The following is a 21,886-nucleotide window of genomic DNA, read 5'->3' as shown; positions in this document are numbered from 1 at the left end:
GCATGCTGCTTCATTGATGGTGATATCAACTTGTTTTGCATTTCTGCCAGCAGCCAACAGTTCAATCCTGACCGGTTCAAAGTTGACTCAGCCTTCTATCCTTCCAAAGTTGCTAAAATGAGGACCCAGATTGTTAGGGACAATATGCTGATTCTGTAATCCTCTGACTACGAAATTATTTATTTATTCATTCATTCATTCATTCATTCATTCATTCATTCATTCCAATACACAGTGAGAGTTTTAGTGGAGATATATATATATATATATATATATATATATATATATATATATATATATATATATATATATACACATACATACATACATACATACAGTGATCCCTCGATTTTCGCGGGTTCAAACTTCGTGAAACGGCTATACCATAGTTTTTTAAAAAATATTAATTAAAAAATACTCCGCGTTTTTTTTTCTATACCACGGTTTTTCCCGCCCGATGACGTCATACGTCATCACCAAACTTTCATCTGCCATTGCTGATTGGCCTAAATGCTATTGCGAAGAGGTATTGCTAAATAGAAGCTGCAGTAGAAAGTAAATTAACCAAAGTTTAATGGAGAAGTCAATGGCTTAGAATGTTCTTCACATTCTAGCCAATGGCATTCTTTAAGAGTCAAAAGCACTGCATTAAGAGGGCTTAACAAGGACAGATAGTTCTCAACGTACAACAATTTGTTAAATGACCAGTACTGAATGGCACTGAAAAAAATTATTTATGACCATTTTTCACATTTTACAACAGTTGCATTGTTGTCATGGAACCTAATCAAAATTCAGATGCTTAGCAACTGGTTCATACATATTTATGACAATTGCAGTATCCCAGGGTGATGTAATCATCTTTTACGACTTTCTGATGGGCAAAGTCAATGGGGGAAGCCAGATTCACTTAACAACTGTGTTACTAACTTAACAACTGCAGTGATTCACTTAACAAGAATGACAAACTGGTCATAAAACAGGGCATTATTCACTTAAATATTTTGCTTAGCAACAGAAATTCTGGGATCAATTATGGTCACAAATCGAAGACTATATGTAGTACCGAAGTTTATTAAAATAAATTAATGAATTCATAGACTCTTATCAACAGAGAAATGTAGACCACTGGCTATAATGATCATTTTAGGCTAGGGTTAGGCTGCCCTAGCCTAAAATGATCACTATAGCCAGTGGTCTACACTGATATTAGTCTGTCATCTTCATGACCCAAGTCAGAGTTTTTCCCTACCAGCCTCTGCTGCCATTATTTCACTAATATTTTAAATCAATCTTCATAGACAGCTAAAGAATTGGCTGTCTTCAAATCCCCAGTACAGCCATGAGAAATAAGAGTCCTTTTAGTCTACTTTGTATTAAATTTCTTCTTAGGCCTAACCATATAATTCTGACTGTACACGCACTGGAATATTCATTCATAAAAAGTAATATCGTTAAACAGAATACAGTAACTACTGTTCATTCTAAAAAGGAATTTGGATTTTAGAGAATTTTTTTTTAAAAGTTCTGTGGTTTGTACTCTTTTTATTGTGAACCTTTTTGTTCCTGCATTATATGCAAACCCAATCACGTAGATTTCTTTTACTCATATCAATATGCTGTGACAAGCCTGACCTGATGAATTGCTAGCTGTCAAGTCATAAGTAGAAGTACTGCAAATGTGACCAGAAACAAAAGTGACAAGGTACAATTGATCCTGTCTTCTTCAAGGAGTATTTTTTTTCTTCTTCCATTCAATCGTGTTTGACTTGAGTGGAAACTGCCTTGAAATGTCACTACAGTTTAATTGGCAAGGGTTTTCAGATATGGTTTGCCATTGTTTGCTTGCTAGGGCTGAGAGAAAGTGACTGGCCTAAAATCACCTAGCTGTCTTTATTCCTAAGGCAGGAGTAGAACTCCCATTGCACCGGATGCAGAATAAGAACGCGGACACAAAGAGCTAGAAGTAACGGGTCACTTTATTTATTAACAAGATTAAATTAACTGATTATTTACTAATAATCAAGACCTGCAGAGGCCAATCATAAAGCAGGGTGGAAATTCCTGATGGTAAACCTTCCTGGGCAACTATGGGCATAGTTGCCACTCAAGGTGAGGGGACAAATCCATCACCATGCTCTAGGCCACGCGCACAAAGCGTGTGTGTGTGTGGGGGGGCTCACTGTCCAATTCCCATCCATTTGCTCAGGCAGGTTCCTGCCCGGAGTTCCTGGCGAGGGCCGCCCATCACCTTCCAAAAGATGCCCTAAAGGAGAACGCGCAGTTGCTACTGCTGCCCATTTCCGCACTTTATCTGCTAAATCCCAGTGTCCAAAGCAATTATAACCAGATTGAAACTAATCTGTGCCACACCCCCTAACCTGTCCATCCTCGCTCTCCAGTGTGAAGTAAGCAAAAAAACAGCCACAATAAAGGTTGAAACCATAAAAAAAATCCTACTTGGCTCCTGAAAGGCAACCCCTAGAGGCACACTGCAAAATAGAGGAGGGCGGGCAGGTTTTCGCTCTTGCTGTGACAGCCAGGGCGAAAAGATTAGATTAGATTAGATTTATTGGATTTATATGCCGCCCATCTCCACAGACTTGGGGCGGCTCACAGCAATGGTAAAAAAACAGTACATAGTAACAATCTAATATTTAAAAATATAAATTACAGTTTTAGATTAAAAAGTCCAAAAAAGAAACCCCAATATATGAAAAAAACAACAACACACAATCGACTCATACACAAAAACTACATGGGCACGCAGCGCACGCCCCTAGCTGTCAAAAAAGCCTCGGCAGATCACCGAGGCAATGGGAAGATCTTGCATGATCTCGGGGATCTATCCCTCATTCCGGCGACAACGCCGGAAGTTGTGCTCTCCCGGCTCCGTCGCAACCTTCGGCCGGCCATTTATTTGGCCAACCGTTCATTTCTCACAGTTTCTAGCCTGATGCCTTAACTTCTCTAACAATGGTTTCCAACCATTTTTTGGTGATGGCCCACCTAAATATCTCAAAAATCCTGAGGCTCCCCCCTCCCATGACATATAATTCTTATTATTCAAAAAGTGAACTACACATGTGGAGGAAGCCTAAAAGGCCATTAACTAGGTTTAAACAAAGTTCCAATTGCCCCATTAAAAATGAAATTGCTCCCCTGTGGGGCATGGAGGCTCTATACCAAACTGGACTCTCTTTCAACAATTTAACTTATTTTTCCGTTTTTCCTTTTAGTCTAAATGATATAATAACCTAAAAAACAAACAATTCTAGGCAGGGGGAGATTCTAACTTACCTCGCTGCCAGTTTGCTTCCTTCCGTGCCACGTGGCCACACCTCATGTACAGTACCAAAAAAATTGAAAAAATCTCCCCCCACAAAACCCCGAAAACAAGATGGTGCCACATGCTCAGTGCCAGAAGCTCAGCTTTTGCACATATGCAGAAGAAAAAAAACTCAAAAAAATTCAAAAAAATATCATAAAAAGGTGGTGGCCTCCACGGACTGGTGCTGACCGATCCAGTACTGAGGCATCATCACCAGTGGGTTGCTACTGATTCAGGCGAACCGGTACGAACCGGGAGGAACCCACCTCTGATTCCATGTTGTATGATGCACATGTTCAGCTTTGTTCTCACAATTTTTTAACAGACAGCACAGGAAATGTCTAGAGCCAAATGACAAATTTCAGCATATACAAAAGGGCTCTCTGGGCAAGTAATACCAGCCAAGCTTACAAGAAAAGCCAAATTTCTGAAACTGCACTCCTCTGTTGCACCCTGCCTTTCAGACATCCTATTGAAGAATAACAAAGAAACAAAAATACATCCTTCTGGGTAAAAGCAGCCACAACAATCGTGCCATTAGCCCCGACCTGTCACATTAGTAACTTTCAAGTGGGAATCAACTACAGCCCTTTCCCCCAGCTGGGAAAAGCTTTATTTAATGAGTAACAATAGGAACATGCATATTTGTCTGCTTTTAGTGCATCCAAGAACTTCTAAGCTCACATGAAAACAACTGCCATATTTTTAGTTTCTATTTGCTGTTCCCTTGAATGTAGCCACTAAGGCTAGTTCTGCATATATACTGTAGTAGTAGGGGATAACCATTTGCAATCTGTTCAGTCCCACAGAACATTGCATATCTCCAATGCTTAGCCATTTCAATCTAAGGCAATGGATTCTTTTTAGATATTTTACACAACCCAGGCATTTATAGTGAACTGTTAAAGCTCTTAATAATAGACAAAACACTCTAGGGAGAATCCTAAAAGACAGCGTCCTGAAGCTTTCCACTTGTAGACATGACAAGCACTTTCAAGCACAATGGTAGACTTGCTTTCTTCATGCCATATTATATCTTGTGTCAGTGCTTACAGCACTTCAAAACAAATGGGTATTCTCTGTTCATCACTTTGAAGGGTCATTTTATTTTCTACTGTACCAACGTATTTAATTATGACGTTGCTATATCATATGACATTCGGTTCTATTTATTCCATCCATATAACTATTTGTCTCACACATATACCTTGTAGAGTGATACCTCGTCTTACGAACCCCTCTCCATACGAACTTTTCATGATACAAACCCAGTGTTTAAGATTTTTTTGCCTCTTATTCCAAACTATTTTCACCTTACGAACCCGAGCAGCTGCCGGGATTTCCCTGAGGCTCCTCGATTCCCTTCGTTTTTCCCAGCACTGCTTTGAATCCCAGCGACAAACTGCATGGGGAAAAGACTCATGGAGCTCAAGAGAGGAGAAAGGTGTGGGAGAAATGAGCAGAATGGGGTGGGCAAAAACGGGAAGGAAAGACTCATGGAGCTCAAGAGAGGAGAAAGGTGTGGGGAAAATGAGCAGAACGGGGTGGGCAAAATCGGGAGGGACCCATGGAGCTCAAGAGGAGAAAGGTGTGGGGAAAATGAGGAGAAAGGGGTGGGCAAAAATGGGAGGGACTTATGGAGCTCAAGAGGAGAAAGGTGTGGGGAAAATGAGCAGGACAGGGTGGGCAAAAACGGGAGGGACCCATGGAGCTCAAGAGGAGAAAGGTGTGGGGAAAATGAGCAGAACGGGGTGGGCAAAAATGGGAGGGACCCATGGAGCTCAAGAGGGGAAAGGTGTGGGGAAAATGAGGAGAAAGGGGTGGGCAAAAATGGGAGGGACTCATGGAGCTCAAGAGGAGAAAGGTGTGGGGAAAATGAGCAGGACAGGGTGGGCAAAAACGGGAAAGACCCATGGAGCTCAAGAGAGGCTCTTTTCGCCTAGCTTCGTTGGGACTACCACCTCTTGCCACCTCTCGCTGTCCCTCCCCCCACTTCCGTTCACCTCAGCTTAGTTTGCACCCCTAGCCCCGCTTTTTTTTTTTAAAGCCTTAATGCTTTGGATTTTCCTAATGCGCTTGCACGCATTATTGGCTTTTCCATTGATTCCTATGGGAAACATTGTTTCATCTTACAAACTTTTCACCTTACGAACCTCCTCCCAGAACCAATTAAGTTCGTAAGACGAGGTATTACTGTACTGTATTGAGTTCTCTCTCTCTCTTTTTTCTCTCTCTCCCTCTCCGCCTCCCTCCCACCCACCTCTCTTCTTTTTCCGTTATTCTTTCAATCATGATTGTTTCTCTATAACTGAGAAGTTTACCTCACAGTGGGTTGCTCCCAGTTCAGCCTGCTTCTGCCATCCACTTGAGATGCTTCTGCGCATGCGCTAAGTGGTAGCAACGGGTTTAGAACCCACTACTACCTCAAATCACACAGTTATATCAATTTTAAATGAAAAACCTCATGGGAACAAAACCAATATGACATTTATATTTTGTGTTAGGTATAAAATCTCACAAGAATTATTTACCTGATAGGAAGCAACATATTATACTGATTTATTCATGTCTTACAAAATACACAAACAAAATAATTTGGTATCGCATATGTATTTCCATAAAGGAGAGGTTTTGAGAATATATGAACCTCGGCAAACAAAATATACATCTCATGATAAATTTATTGTATAAAAATATTGTCTTTGTAATGCTGGGTAACATACCCATGTTTACTTATTTAATAAATAACTAAATTTTTCTAACCAACTCTGCTGGATGGAACCAAGTACTTTTTAGAAATACATTCAGGCAGGTTAAAAAAGCCTATTATACACATACATGATCCCTTTTAAGAGTAAATGGAATTATGCAGAGAACAGAAACACAGTAAGAAATGCTAAATAAAAGAAATGAAAGGGCAGAGATAAGAAAAACTAAATGACCAAACCATCTATTTTGTATTGGTTGCTTACTTTTTTTATTTAATCTAAATGCATTGATAACTCCAATTATTCTTAACACTATCTCTCGTTGTTTTACTACATAAGCTTCTTAAATAAGCCATTTCCATAGTATTTAAATTTACTATTATGATTTTTCTAACATCTCTTTCACTTCCATATTATAAACTGACCAGAATCTTTATTTAGTACACAGCTATTTTTAGTATATTACACAATCTAACTAAACTGAGATCTACAAAACCACCCACTGAAAATTCAGGGAAAACACTAACTCATTAAGTGCATGACCTTCATTGCTTATAAATCATCTTCAGAGTAATAGAAGAGGAATTGCACTACAAGTTTAAAATATGCATATTTTCACGGAAACTTGAGGAAATTGAGTTGATGGCATTCTGTAGGTCTGGTCTACTGATGGAGTGGGATCGGGGATGGGGAGAGGGGATGACTCCAAATTTGGCATCTTTTTGACTTGTGGTCTTTAACTAACAGAATTTCTCAACCAGTATGTTGGCTGAGTTGAAGACCAGAAGTCTTAAAGTTGCCAAGTTTGGAGACCTGTAGCCAGTAATGGGCAGTCAAAATTTTTACTGCCACACTGTGCGTGTGGCTTATTTTGTGGGTGTGGTTTAATGGTCATGTGACTGGGTAGGAGTGGCTTACAACCTTACTAGTGTTGCTCGCTGGGGTGACAATTTGCTTTGCGTTTCCTACGCTCTCCTTCCTGGGTCGCCCCCCTCCCTGCCTCAGGCTGGGTAGCTAGGCAAACGGCTGCTGCCAGAAGCATAAATGCTACCAGCGCTGCTTCCACCCACGCCTTCTGCTTACACCTCAGGTGGGAGTTGGCCGTGAGGCTGCAGGGGAGGCGGGCAGGAGAGAGGGAAGCTCATCCAAGGCCAGGAAGGAGGAAAGAGGAAAAAAGCAAGGAGCCCAGACGCAGCAGCAGAGGAAAAAAGGAGAGCCCTGCTAAGACCAGTAATCCAGGAATGACAGCCGCCGATCAGCTGGAGTTGCGCATGCAGCTTCATTTCCGCCGGTGGGACCGTGTTCCACCCCGTCCTGCCTGCTGCCCACCCCTGCCTGTAGCCTACTGTAAAACTGTAAAACTAAGCTATGAAGTTTTAAAGTAGCAAATCTACGTGAGTGAGATTCTTTGGCAGTTGTTTAAACTGAAAATAAATCCTTTCCGAGCAGAATTTTCAGAGAAATATTTAGCAAACTTTATTGAAATGAATGGTATGGGTTAGAAGAATTTCAGCAAACTATTTTTAAATTTAGAATCAGAATATATGTCCATGTAATCAGGATAAATAGTTTCTGACTTTCCAACAGCCTTCCAATGAACTGAACTTCCAATGAAATGAGATAGGTCCCTTCTAATAGGAAGGTTTATTGTGATTGTTTCACTTAATTACTTCCTTAAGGTCTATCAAACAGTTTTCCTTCTCCAAAAATGCATTAGATGAGGCAAATCTAAACAGGGAAGGTATTCATGCATTCTTCCATATAGTCACTGGATATCTTTAAGTTCTTTATTATCTCATGTCTTAAGTATACAACATAAACATTAGTGAGCTAACCAAATTGGACTCGTAAAATTATAAACAGTGATATCAAACTGAAGATCAGTCCAGCTGTGAGGTCAGGAAACACCATTGTAGAAAGTTTCAAGTGAACAACTTGTTCTTAAGAAAGCCCTGAAGCTTCCTCAGCTCAACTACTCCACCTATTCCTGTCTAAGGGCCATAGTTACTGGGTGCAATACTTCTAAAATTCTGAGTGGTAGATCATTAGTCATTGTATGTCTGGAACTTAAAGTATCAGGAAAACTGTCCGGTGCTGCGCATATATTATTTATTTATTATTTATTAATTTGACTTCTATGCCACCCAATCCTGAAGGACTTAGGGCAGCTTACAACAGTAATAAACCACAAGACAATAAAAAGAAGTCAAATATAAAACTAGGTCATAAAACATAAATTAAAACCCTAATAAACATAATAAACTAAACCAACATGCATACTAAACTTTCATAGAATTTGGACATTGATGTTGTTGGTTCATGGGCCCCAGGCCTGTCGGCAAAGCCAGGTCTTCATGGCCTTACAGAAGGCCAATAGGGTGGTATAGATATCCACGAGGAGTTGATTCCATAGAGCCGGGGCGGCAACAGAGAAGGCCCACCCCCGCGACCCTGCCAGCCTGCATTGTTTGGCTGACAGGACCTGGAGGAGGCCAACTCTGTGTGTTCTTTTTGGTCTCTGAGAGGTATGTGGTAAGAGGCGGTCCGGTAGATAATCTGGCCTTGAGTCATACAAAGCTTTACAGGTAATAATCAACACCTTGAATTGTGCCCAGAGGAAGACAGTGCAGTTCATGGAATGTAGGTGACAGCTCTCATGGCTGCATTCTGGACAATTTGGAGTCTCTGAACACTCTTTAAGGGTAGCCCCATGTAGAGCGCATTGCAATAATCAAGACGGGAGGTGATGAGGGCCTGAGCGACTGTGAACAGAGCCTCCTGGTCCATGTAGGGCCACAACTGGTGAACCAGACGAACCTAAGCGAAGGTCCCCCTGGCCACAGCTGAGAGGTGATGGTCAAGGTTCAGCTGTGGATCCAGGAGGACACCCAAGTTGTGGACCCTATCTGAGTAGATCAATGTTTCTCCCCGCAGCACAATGGACAGACAGATTGAATAGTCCTTAGGAGGAAATGCCCACATCTACTCAATATTGTCTGGGTTGAGCCTGTTGGCCCCCATCCAGATCCTTACAGCTTCCAGGCACCGGCATATCAGATCCACCGCTTCACTGAATTGGCATGGGGTGGAGATGTATAACATGGGGTGGAGATGTATATTATCAGCGTACTGATGATACCTCACCCCATACCGGCGGATGATCTCACTGATTACAGAATCTATGATCACAGATTTCCAAAGTCACTCGTTTTTTGGTTATTCATTTCATTTTTTCAGCACTGGGATTGCAACTCATTCATTTTTCCATCTCAGAGCTTTAGCTTTTTCAGGGAATCAAAGTCATGCCTGACAGATCCATGACTACAATCACGCCAACAAGAGAGGAAGAGTAGTCTTTTGCAAATGGCATTTGAGAGTTTACCCAAACTACTATGCACAATTTCTACATTCCAGGTTCTTCTCAACCAGCAGATCTTAAAGATAAGATTGTGTTCCTTGTTAGAGTAAATGAAATTGGTTTGCATTAGCATATCATCTAACAATTGACTTAATGAGCAGAAAAAAAGAAAGGAAAAAAAATTATGTTCCTTTTCCCAGGCTGCAAAATGCTCAGTAAAGGAACTATTCAGCTAGAGTTTAATTTCTTTCTGAAGAAAATAAGTGGCTATAAACAATCAGGAAAAATGGTTATAATTACTGGCATTAATTTAAACAGTTGTCTACGAATGTTTCTGCCCAGGAATGTACCTCAGATTTACATGATAAGAGAGAAAAAATTACCTTTTTTATTTCCCATTTGTTTTTATATATGAAATTGTGCAGAAAAATCATATGAATAATTAGCCTACTTCAGACAAAATGGACCTGATTCCACAATAGACTCCTTTTACAAGGAATATGCAAAGTAAAGATTGCTTTCCCACTTAACCTCTCACTATTTCTGCATGCTGAAAACTTTTGTGTGCTACACAGATCTCATTGAAATTATTGACTGCACAAACATTAACTAGCTTTAGTGTATGAATCAGAGTGTATTGTGTTCCTGCTATTACTTAGAAAAAGGTACTGCTGTTGTTATGGAAGAAGAGAACCTAAATGTAGATTTAAGCCAATATTTAGTATACAGTAATACCTCGTCTTACGAACTTAATTGGTTCCCGGAGGAGGTTCGTAAGGCAAAAAGTTCGTAAGACGAAACATTGTTTCCCATAGGAAACAATGTAAAATGAATTAATGCGTGCAAGAAAAAACAAAGCAAAAAAACGCCGCCACCCGGCTGTCACCTTTTGAAACAGCCGGGCGCTTCTCAGCGTTTTTCCAATGCTGAGCCCGGAAGTTCGGCAAAGGTTCGGGTTCGGGTGGCCACCGAGAAGCCCTGCCGGCTGTCACCTTTTGAAACAGCCGGGGGGCTTCTCGGCGTCCTCCCAAACCTGAACGCCAAACCTGAACTTTTGCCAAACTTCCGGGTTCGGCGTTTGGGAGGCCGCCGAGAAGCCCCACCGGCCAGGAAGGACGTCTTTGTGATGTCAAAGCTCCGCCCATGGAATTCCCTATTGGGATTCCCCATCTCCTTTCCAGCCTCCCGACTGGCCCGACAGCTCCGTGTCTCTTTTGAAAAGCTAACAGCTGGGCGGCAGAGCTTCTCAGCATCCTCCTGAACCCGAACGCCGAACCCGGAAGTTAGGCAAAAGTTTGGGTTTGGCGTTCGGGTTCGGGATGATGCCAAGAAGCCCCCCGGCTGTTTCAAAAAGCGACAGCAGGGCGGTGGGGCTTCTCGGCGGCCACCCGAACCCGAACTTTTGCCGAACTACCGGGTTCAGCGTTCGGGCGGCGGGTTCGTAAGACAGAAAAAGTTCGGAAGAAGAGGCAAAAAATTTCCAAACCCCGGGTTCATATCTCGGATTGTTCATATGGCGAGGAGTTCGTATCACGAGGTACCACTGTATATGGAAATCGCTATGGGTGTGGGAAGAAATTAAAGTGACAATTGTATACTTTTCCCTGAGGGTCAAGCCAATCACATTGCCCCAAAATCCTGGCAAAGACCTTAGGCAGCAATGGAAAGTGCCTGAGTTTAAGTCCAGACACTTCATAAGTCTATGCCTGCTTGTTCTGGAGAATTAAAAATTATGCACAAAAGACAAATAGCAATGGGGATGTGCTTCAGTCTCACAACCATCTGGGAAGACTAGACTATTGGCAAATAAATCCAATAAACTTAAACTTAAAGTATATTCAGGAGACCCTGATCTAGAGAATAAAGGTATTTGATCATGGGCAGTAACTGCAAAACCAGCCCTAATGTTTGGGAGTACTTTATTTATTTATTAACTAGATTTGTATGCCGCCCCTCTCCGTAGACTAGGGGCGACTAACAACAGTAAAAAGACAATATGAACAAATCTAATATTAAAAGTAATGTAAAAAACACCAATTTAAGAAACCAATCATACATACAGACATACCATGCATAAATTTTATAAGCCTAGGGAGAAGGGAATATCTCAATTCCTCCACGCCTGACGACAGAGGTGGGTTTTAAGGAGCTTACGAAAGGCAAGGAGGATGGGGGCAACTCTGATATCTGGGGGGAGTTGGTTCCAGAGGGTCGGGGCGGCCACAGAGAAGGCTCTTTCCCTGGGTCCCGCCAAACGACATTGTTTAGTCGACGGGACCCGGACAAGGACAACTCTGTGGGACCTAACTGGTCCCTGGGATTCGTGCGGCAGAAGACGGTCCTGGAGATATTCTGGTCCGATGCACACTTTCTTGACATGAAAAGCTTTATGAGTTAGGATCTTCATGAGGCATTAGCTCAACTTGTGGCTAGTTTAGCAACTATACTGTCTGTTGTAAATCCTCCTATTAATGATTGTGAAATCATTTCCCAAAATTTATTACATTCTGTTTTCTATTATTCTACTCATTCTCAGTTACGGAGCACTTCTCTAGAAAGGCTCACATATTCTTCTCCAGTACGGAATGGGACGTTTAGCCTCCTCCACTTGGCCGAGCCTGTTCCGTCCCCAGCCTTCCGCCCCCCAGCCATTAGTTGCTGCCTTTTCTCCCTGGCCCTTTCGCCGAACAGGTCTCAAAAGCACATTCACCCTGACCTTTTGGACGCAGGGTGACACTTGACCACTGGCCAATAAGAGGATTTGTTACTTTTCATTGCCTTCCACTCTGCCTGCTTTTTTTGGGAGCGGGAGTTTTATATTTTAATGTAATCTCGGCCGTATTTCATTGACTTCCCCTGCTCCTCCTTTCTTTTTTTCCAGTTTTTCCCCCACTCAATGTGTCCATGCTTGCCTTTCCCCCCCACCCCAAAACAATCTCTTCCCAACAGGTTTCCCTTCTTTATGAGCTCAATGTGTCCTTGCCTTCCTTTTTACCCTACCCCAAAACGATCTCTTCCAAACAGCTTTTTTTCTTTATGAGTTCAATGTATCCTTGCCTTCCTTTTTAAAGGAGAGAAAGCTGTTTGGAAGAGATCGTTTTGGGGTGGGGGAAAAGGAAGGCAAGGACACATTGAGCTCATAAAGAAGAGAAAGCTGTTGGGAAGAGATCGTTTTGGGGTGGGGAAAAAGGCAGGCATGGACACATTGAGTGGGGGGGGAACCTGGAAAAAAAGAAAGGAGGAGCAGGGGAAGTCAATGAAATATGGCCGAGATTACATTAAAATATAAAATTCCCGCTCCTTCTTTTAAAAAGCAGGCAGAGTGGAAGGCAATGAAAAGTAACAAATCCTCTTATTGGCCAGTGGCCAAGTGTCCCCTGCGTCCAAATGGTCAGAGCGAATATGCTTTTGAGTCCCATTTGGCGAAAGGGCCAGGGAGAAAAGGCAGCAACCAATGGCTGGGGGGTGGAAGGCTGGGGACGGAACAGGCTCGGCCAAGTGGAGGAGGCTAAACATCCTGAACCCTCTCTGGTAATATCACACTACTAACCAGAGCATACAAAACATTTGCCAGACCAATCTTTGAATATAGCTCCTCTGTCTGGAACCCACACCGCATATTGGACATAAGTACATTAGAAAGTGTCCAGAAATACTTTACGAGAAGAGCCCTCCATTCCTCTACTCGCAACAGAATGCCTTATGCAATCAGACTTGAAATGCTAGGCGTAGAAAGCTTAGAACTACAGCGCCTTCAGCACAACCTAAACATAGCTAATAAAATCATCTGCTGCAACGTCCTTCCTCTCAATTACTACTTCAGCTTCAACCACAACAATACACGAGCACATAACAGATAGAGACTCAAAGTGAACCGTTCCAAACATGACTGTAGAAAATATAACTTTAGCAGCAAGCGGTTAATGCCTGGAATTCACTACCTGACTCTGTAGTTACAAAAAATTGAAGTAAAAAGATAGCGGTGCCCATACGATTGGCATTGGCCACACACAAATTGCGCAATCTGGTGGCCGCTAGCATTTCACCGTCCCCTATTATACCAGTAGCAACCCACTACTGACTGAGCTGCATGCTTCTATCATGGCATTGGACCAGATTACCTCCGGAACCGCCTGCTACCGCCCAAATCCCAGCGACCGATAAGGTCCCACAGAGTTGGCTTTCTCCGGGTCCCGTCGACTAAACAATGTCGTTTGGCGGGCCCCAGGGGAAGAGCCTTCTCTGTGGCGGCCCCGGCCCTCTGGAACCAACTCCCCCCAGAGATTAGAACTGCCCCCACCCTCCCTGTCTTTCGTAAACTACTCAAGGCATGGGGGAGTTAAGATATTCCTTCCCCCTAGGCCATTACAAGTTATGCATGGTATGTTTGTGTGTATGTTTGGTTTTATAATAAGGGTTTTTAGTTGTTTTATTAATTGGATTGTTACATGCTGTTTTATCATTGTTGTTAGCCACCCCGAGTCTGCGGAGAGGGGCGGCATACAAATCCAATAAATAATAATAATAAAATAATAATAATCAATGAGGAGAATTCTCAAGACTATCAACAGATCTTTTAATTTCCTTCTTAAAATTGAATAGATATATGGTTTTCATGAAGATCTCCTCTGAAAACAGCAGTTTTAACTCAGTCAAAGCTGGGAATGAAAGAACAAGAACATTGCACAATAAATGAAGTTCTGGAGAAAATATGGGAGGCCTGACCATTTTCAGAAAACAGTAAAGGAGAATTCTAATTTTAGAATAAAACTCTGAACTGATGCCAAGATCCTGTCATTGAGGAAACTGCATGCATGTCTCAGAACAAAACATTAATACACAGAAGTGTGGGATGTTCCCAAATGTACATTATTTCAGAAATCAAGTCAAATCAGTGCAGAAGTGAATTAATACTTTAATGCACAGACTTACAAGGTTGTCTGAAAAATTGAGTACAGAGGGGAAAAGGTTTATTCCATTTACAGAAGCAAAAGTCTATTGGGGTCAGTGCTGGTTATCTGGAATGGCTGTAATGCCATTGATCCTTTTCTATCCTTGACCTCACTTTTCATTCTTTATAAATTCCTACTTCTGTTAAAATGTATATTGATTCCAAAGCTAAAACTGAAGTGTGAGTGTAGGATTTTTGCTGTCAATTTAGGGACAAAATTTGTTTGAAATGCTAATTTGTATGAGATGTGGATTCAATAACCCTGTCTTAATGGCCAAACTACATCGTGTTACACTCATAATTCAAAACATTAATACTATAGTTTATAGTATAGTTATCAATTCTTTTACCTAGGTCAGTGTTTCCCAACCTTGGCAACTTGGAGATATCTGGACTTCAACTCCCAGAATTCCCCAGCCAGCATTGGCCAAGGTTGGGAAACACTGACCTAGGTGTTAGATATTTGCCTGGGTGACCTACCCAGACAGGGTAAAAGTCAAAAGTTCAGATTTGTTTATTGCATGTTGATTGGTTGCCTTCTTTTGGTGCTTAAAATGTATCTTTGTAAAACTGCCCTGTTGCTGGCCTAGATTGTATAAATAGGAGAACTGTCATTGTATAGAGCTCTCAATACTCCATTGCTTCTTCACTGAATTGACTTCCTTGTCCTGTTAACAAAATAAACCTTGTTTGATTCAACCTTGCTTTGAGAGTTATTACATTGGCGACGAGGAAACCGACCCTCCGTGTGCTATCATGGCTACTCCATCGGTAGTCCAGCCACCTGAATTCTTTGACCCAGAAAGAATGACCTGGACAGCCTACATGGCGAAGTTTGAAATATTTGAGATGTAATTTATTATTGTAGGACAGTGATGGCAAACTTTTTTTCCCTCGGGTGCTGAAAAAGCGTGGGCGTGCGCTATCGCGCATCCGCAAGTGCCCACACCCATAAATGCCTGAAGAGAACAAAAACAGCTTCCCCCACTCCCCGGAGGCACTCTGGAGGCCGGAACTGGCCTGCTTCCCAACTTCTGGTGGGCCCAGTAGACTCGTATTTCACCTTTCCTAGGCTCCAAAGGCATCCTTGGCGCTGGGGGCAGGTAAAAATGCCCTCACCCATATCCCCCAGAGGCCCTCTGGAAGCCCAAAACACCCTGCCAGAGCCTCTCTGCAATCCAAAAATCAGCTGGCAGGCATACACATACACGTTGGAGCTGAGCTAGGGCAATGGCTTGGGTGCCAGCAGATATGGCTCCGCCTGCCACCAGTGGCACCCATGCCATAGGTTCGCCATCACTGTTGTATGATAAAAGAACCTTAAAAGCCTACTAAAGTTCTCTTCTCATCGCCCACCCCATCCTTTATAGCAAACAAAATCAAGGCAGAGTCTGAACCAGGGATACTGTTGGAAAAAAAACAGGCTGAGATTGATACTTTGCTTTGCCCCATGCTAGAGCCTTGTTATATTTTTAACTAAAGGATATCTATGTGAGTGACATAGGGGAAGGTTTGGTAGGGAAGTTTTGCCTATTTGCGGATGACTCTAAAGTGTGCAATAGGGTTGATATTCCTGGAGGGGTCTGTAATATGGTAAATGATTTAGCTTTACTAGATAAATGGTCAAAGCAATGGAAACTGCAGTTTAATGTTTCCAAATGTAAAATAATGCACTTGGGGAAAAGGAATCCTCAATCTGAGTATTGCATTGGCAGTTCTGTGTTATCAAAAACTTCAGAAGAGAAGGATTTAGGGATAGTGATTTCTGACAGTCTTAAAATGGGTGAGCAGTGTGGTTGGGCAGTAGGAAAAGCAAGTAGGATGCTTGGCTGCATAGCTAGAGGTATAACAAGCAGGAAGAGGGAGATTGTGATCTCCTTATATAGAGCGCTGGTGAGACCACATTTGGAATACTGTGTTCAGTTCTGGAGACCTCACCTACAAAAAGATATTGACAAAATTGAACGGGTCCAAAGACAGGCTACAAGAATGGTGGAAGGTCTTAAGCATAAAATGTATCAGGAAAGACTTAATGAACTCAATCTGTATAGTCTGGAGGACAGAAGGAAAAGGGGGGACATGATCGAAACATTTAAATATGTTAAAGGGTTAAATAAGGTTCAGGAGGGAAGTGTTTTTAATAGGAAAGTGAACACAAGAACAAGGGGACACAATCTGAAGTTAGTTGGGGGAAAGATCAAAAGCAACGTGAGAAAATATTATTTCACTGAAAGAGTAGTAGATCCTTGGAACAAACTTCCAGCAGACGTGGTTGGTAAATCCACAGTAACTGAATTTAAACATACCTGGGATAAACATATCCATCCTAAGATAAAATACAAGAAATAGTATAAGGGCAGACTAGATGGACCATGAAGTCTTTTTCTGCCGTCAGTCTTCTATGTTTCTATGTGGCTATTAAATAGAGCAAGTTTGGAAATTATCAAGGAAATGTTTTTAGGCATTAGAAGACAAGCAGCCGTTCAGCCACATCTAAAACCTCAATGTGAAAAACACCCCTTAAATTTTGCTTGAAAAACAATTGGCAACAGGTACAGGTTTACTCAAATGCATCACTTAGCAACCTGTCTCTCACATTTGCATCAATTGGAGCAGCATCAGTAACTACTTAGTGAGTCTTTTTGCCCTCACTGTCTGTTTGTTATTTTTCCTGGAGACAAATAATATTTGCTGAAATCCTGAAAAGTCAAACAGAAATATTTTGCTCTCCACATGGCAAAATAGATAACACCTTACTAAGTGGCTAGAGGCATAGCATGCTTAATTACCTAATTATAAAAGAAGCTTCTCCAGACAGAGTCAAACTTGTGCCTGTGTTTATGCGTAAGAACTCACACATGGGAAAGTTTACAACTTAAGGTGTTTCTCAACCTTTCTAATGCCGCAACCCCTTAATAGAGTTCCTCATATTGTGGTGACCCCCAACCATAAGTCTAGTGCCAATTCTCCCAACAGAGCTTTAAGCTGATTGGCAGGAAGGTCAAAGGGACACCCCCACTGTAAACGCCTGATTGGCCAGGTTGTAAAAATATGTTCCAAGACACCAGAATAGAAGTTTTAGTTCCTAACACCATGTAAAATTTGTCTTTTCCCATGGTCTTAGGCGACCCCTGTGAAACAGTCATTCGACCCCCAAAGGGGTCCCGACCCCCAGGTTGAGAACCACTGGTCTAGAATATCAAGAAAGAAGCAAGGATACCTATTAGATTTCATTATTTAGAAATGAGATGGGAGGACTGTAACTAGCATCATTATTCCCTACAAATTCAATCATTTTTAAAGTTAGAGCAGGGGTATCAACTCACAGCCTGCAGGCCAGATGTATCATGTGCTGGCCACACCCATCCCATTTTAACCAAGTCACAATACATCATGTGACGACAAAGTGGTGAAGGATATCCTTTAATCAAGTGGTCCTAGCTCAACATTCAAACCACTTCATATGCTTAAGGAAGGCATGCAACAAGCGAATCTCCCTTTATTTATTTATTTATTTATTTTATTTATTTGTTCGATTTTTATGCCGCCCTTCTCCTCAGACTCTGAGCGGCTCACAACATGTTAGCAATAGCGCTGTTTAACAGAGCCAGCCTATTGCCCCCACAATCTGGGTCCTCATTTTACCCACCTCGCAAGCATGGAAGGCTGAGTCAACCTTGAGCCGGTTATGAGATTTGAACCGCTGACCTACAGATCAACAGTCAGCTTCAGTGGCCTGCAGTACAGCACTCTACCTGCTGCGCCACCCCTTTGTATATAGAAAGAGGAAATAGAAAGTGCTGTGTTTGCTTAGAAACAGCCGGCCGGTTAGAGCTGTGCGATTGGCGTCCCTATCCAAGGTTCTGATAGGGCGCGTTCCATAGTTACTTTGTAAGCGGGAAAGCTACTGTGTATATGATTGGTTCCTGCCTCAGCCAAGGCTTGCTATATAACTCTGTTTGTGTTGTTGGATTTCTTTAAGCCTGTACCTGCCTGTCTGGCATGCATTCCGTATTAAAGTGATCTTTACACAGGGCCTCCTCTGTTTTACTGGCGACGAGGATTCTCGCCATTTCTTCAGGAATTCTATGCTTGGACTTTGGACGTAAGTGACAATGTCAGTGCAGCTTACTTTCGCCCCCTTCAATCCCCAAGGGGAGACATGGGATTCCTATGTTGCCCGTTTCGATTGCTTCTTAATTTCCAACGGGTACACGGAGATTTCCGGTGACAGGAAAAGATCTTATTTCCTGGGGTTTTGTGGCCCCGAGATGTTCGAAACGGCCCGAGCATTGTTTGCCCCTACTTCAATCCACGATGTGTCCTGGGAAGACTTTCTAAAAACCTTGCAGGATCATTATGCCCCGGCTCCGTCTCGGTGTGCGAGGCGCTATAAATTTTACCAGCGGAACCAAGCTGAGGGGGAATCTATAAATGACTATGTGGCCGCCCTGCGCCGAGCGGCACTTTATTGCGAGTTTGCAGACCTGAATGATTATCTCCTAGACAGGCTTGTAATAGGGGTAAGAGACGGTCGGCTTAAACGGCGTCTCCTGGCCATTAGGGATTTGACATTTCAAGCGGCGCTAGCGGAGGCTCGTGCGTTTGAGCTGTCAACGCAGTCGCTGGCAGCCATGGACAGCACCGTCAATGTTACCCGAAAGACTACGGTACCCACTGATAAGGCCACCGTTCCCCCAGAAGAGGATGGCAGTCATGAAGCAGAGGAGAAGGAGGTGTGTAAATTGGCAGTGAATAGGAGCCGGGACGCTCCTGTCACCCGTCCCAGGCCACCCCTGGCACCTTGTCAGGGCTGTGGGGGCAACCATCTGAGGTCCTCCTGCCCTTCCCGTGATGCCGTGTGTTGGCATTGTGGTGCCAAAGGGCACCTTTCCAGGGTCTGCCGTTCACGCAGAGTTTCTACAGCCACTAGCCGAGAGCAACGGGAGCCCCAGAGTTTTATTCCCCGATGGCAGAAAAAATTTCCCTCCAACCGGCGTGAGGATTGCAACGCTATCTATAGTCGGCCACGTTTGGCTACCACTTTCGTGAAGGAGATGTCCAGTTCAGCGGAGAAGATCTCGTTGGAGGTCCAGTTGGGCACTTCGAGGTGCCCTATGCAAGTGGACACTGGATCTGCCCATTCCTTAATTTCCTGGGCAACATTGAAGCGCTGTTTTCCAGCTGTCAGCAGAGGTCGCCTGTCTCCATGCTCTGTGCAACTCAAAGACTATCAAGGGACACCAATACCTATTGTGGGGGAGGGCCGTTTTCCAGTCCGTTACAAAACTTTCGTGGGCAAATTGCCTCTTATTGTTATTAATGGGCCTTTCTCTAATCTTTTAGGTTTGGACTGGTTCAAGGCTTTGGGACTCTCTGTGACTGGGGTAAATGCTGTAAATGACATGGGGAGGTTTGAGATTTTGGCGCGGGAGTTTCCTACCGTATTTGATGGTCAGTTGGGCTGTTATAAGGGAACCCCGATATCATTCGGTTTAAACCCACAAGAACCGGCGGTTCGTTTGAAAGCCCGCAGGGTGCCCATTCCCCTCCGGCCGAAAGTTGATGAGGAACTGGACAAACTGATCGCCCAGGGGGTGCTGGAGCCGGTGGATCAGGCTAAATGGGAAACCCCGGTAGTCATTGCATTTAAAGGGGATGGGGGAATTAGGCTGTGTGGGGACTACAAATGTTCCATTAACAAAGCGTTGGCACACCATTCATATCCGTTGCCAGTGGTGCAACAGCTGCTGCACACCTTGGGAAAGGGTCGGGTGTTCGCGAAGCTGGATTTATCTCAGGCTTATCAGCAGCTTCCCGTTGACCCCCTGGCTGCAGAGGCGCAATCAATCATCACCCATCGGGGGGTTTTTAAGTGTCACCGTTTACAATTTGGGGTCTCTATTGCCCCAGGACTATTCCAAGGCCTGATGGAGAGGTTGCTATATGGGCTCGATGGCACGGTGCCATACTTCGATGACGTCCTGGTGTCGGGGAGTTCCACGGACGAGTTGATGGAACGAGTAAGGAAGGTTTTGTCCAAGTTCAGGGACGCGGGGCTGAAGCTAAAGGAAAAGAAATGTGTTTTCGGTGTCCCAAGGGTGGAATTCCTGGGCTTTATTGTTGATGGGGAGGGAATTCACCCCACCCCTGAAAAGACACGGGCGATTAGGGATGCCCCCAGGCCACGATCCAAGGCTGAGCTACAAGCCTTTTTAGGACTTTTAAATTTTTACGCGGTATTCATCCCACATAAGGCGTCGGTGGCCGAACCTTTGCACCGGCTTTTGGACAAGCACTCGAACTGGCATTGGGGAGGAAGGGAGGAATCGGCATTTAATGGGGTCAAGGACTTACTGCTGTCCAATAATGTGCTGGCCCAATACTCTCCAGGTTTACCTTTAATCTTGACCTGTGATGCTTCACAACATGGGGTGGGCGCTGTCCTTAGTCACAGGCTGCCCAATGGAGCCGAAGCCCCTCTGGCATTTTTCTCTCGCACATTGGCGCCAGCTGAAAGAAATTATGGTCATATAGACAAGGAGGCGCTGGCACTTATTGCGGGGGTCAAGCGGTTCCACGATTATTTATATGGAAGACAGTTCGAATTGGTCACAGACCACCAACCACTGCTGGGGCTTTTATCCGGAAACCGTCAGAGTCCAGTAGTCCTGTCACCAAGGATGTCACGCTGGATCATCTTTCTAGCGAACTATAGTTATACATTGACCTATAAGCCAGGACGCCACATAGCACACGCTGATGCCCTGAGCAGATGTCCGCTGCCTGATGTTCTCGTCGACCCTGCTCCGACGTGCTCCGTGTTTGCTCTATCTGAGAGTAGAATTCCCATCTCTGCAACCGAAGTGGCTGGAGTGACCGGCCGGGATGCCATTCTGTCCCAAATAAGGCAATGGGTTTTAAGAGGATGGCCAGCCACAGCCCCTGCTGATGTGTTTGTTCCATTTTTTAGATGTCAGTCAGAGCTCTCTGTAGAAAAGGGGGTGGTGCTGCGAGGAAGCAGGGTGGTAATTCCGGAAACCTTGCGGGGCCAGGTGCTGGCAATGTTGCACAGAAGTCACCCTGGTATCGTGCGCATGAAGAGTTTAGCTCGGGACTATGTGTGGTGGCCTGGGTTGGATAAGGCGGTGGAGCTAAGGGTCGCTGGGTGTGCAGTTTGCCAGGAAAGTCGCCCTTTCCCTCCTCGAGCCGAGCCGCTGGCATGGGAGCCGCCTGCTGGTCCCTGGGCTCGCATACACATTGACTTAGCCGGTCCCTTTATGGGACAGACCTTCTTAATCGTTGTGGATGCCCATTCGAAATGGGTGGAGGTTGTCCTGCTCAGATCTACCTGCGCTCAAGCTGTCATAGACGCCCTACTGACTTTGTTTGCTACTCATGGGTTCCCCGACCTTCTCGTTTCGGACAACGGTCCCCAGTTCACAGCAGTGCACTTTGAGTCATTCCTGGCATCTGCTGGCATCAGACATGCATTAAGCTCGCCTTGGCATCCGGCCAGTAATGGCCAGGCGGAACGG

This window comes from Erythrolamprus reginae, chromosome 7, assembly GCF_031021105.1.
Source record: "Erythrolamprus reginae isolate rEryReg1 chromosome 7, rEryReg1.hap1, whole genome shotgun sequence".
NCBI lineage: Eukaryota > Metazoa > Chordata > Lepidosauria > Squamata > Dipsadidae > Erythrolamprus > Erythrolamprus reginae.
The sequence above is the reverse complement of the archived record's forward strand: the minus strand, read 5'-3'. Positions refer to the sequence as shown.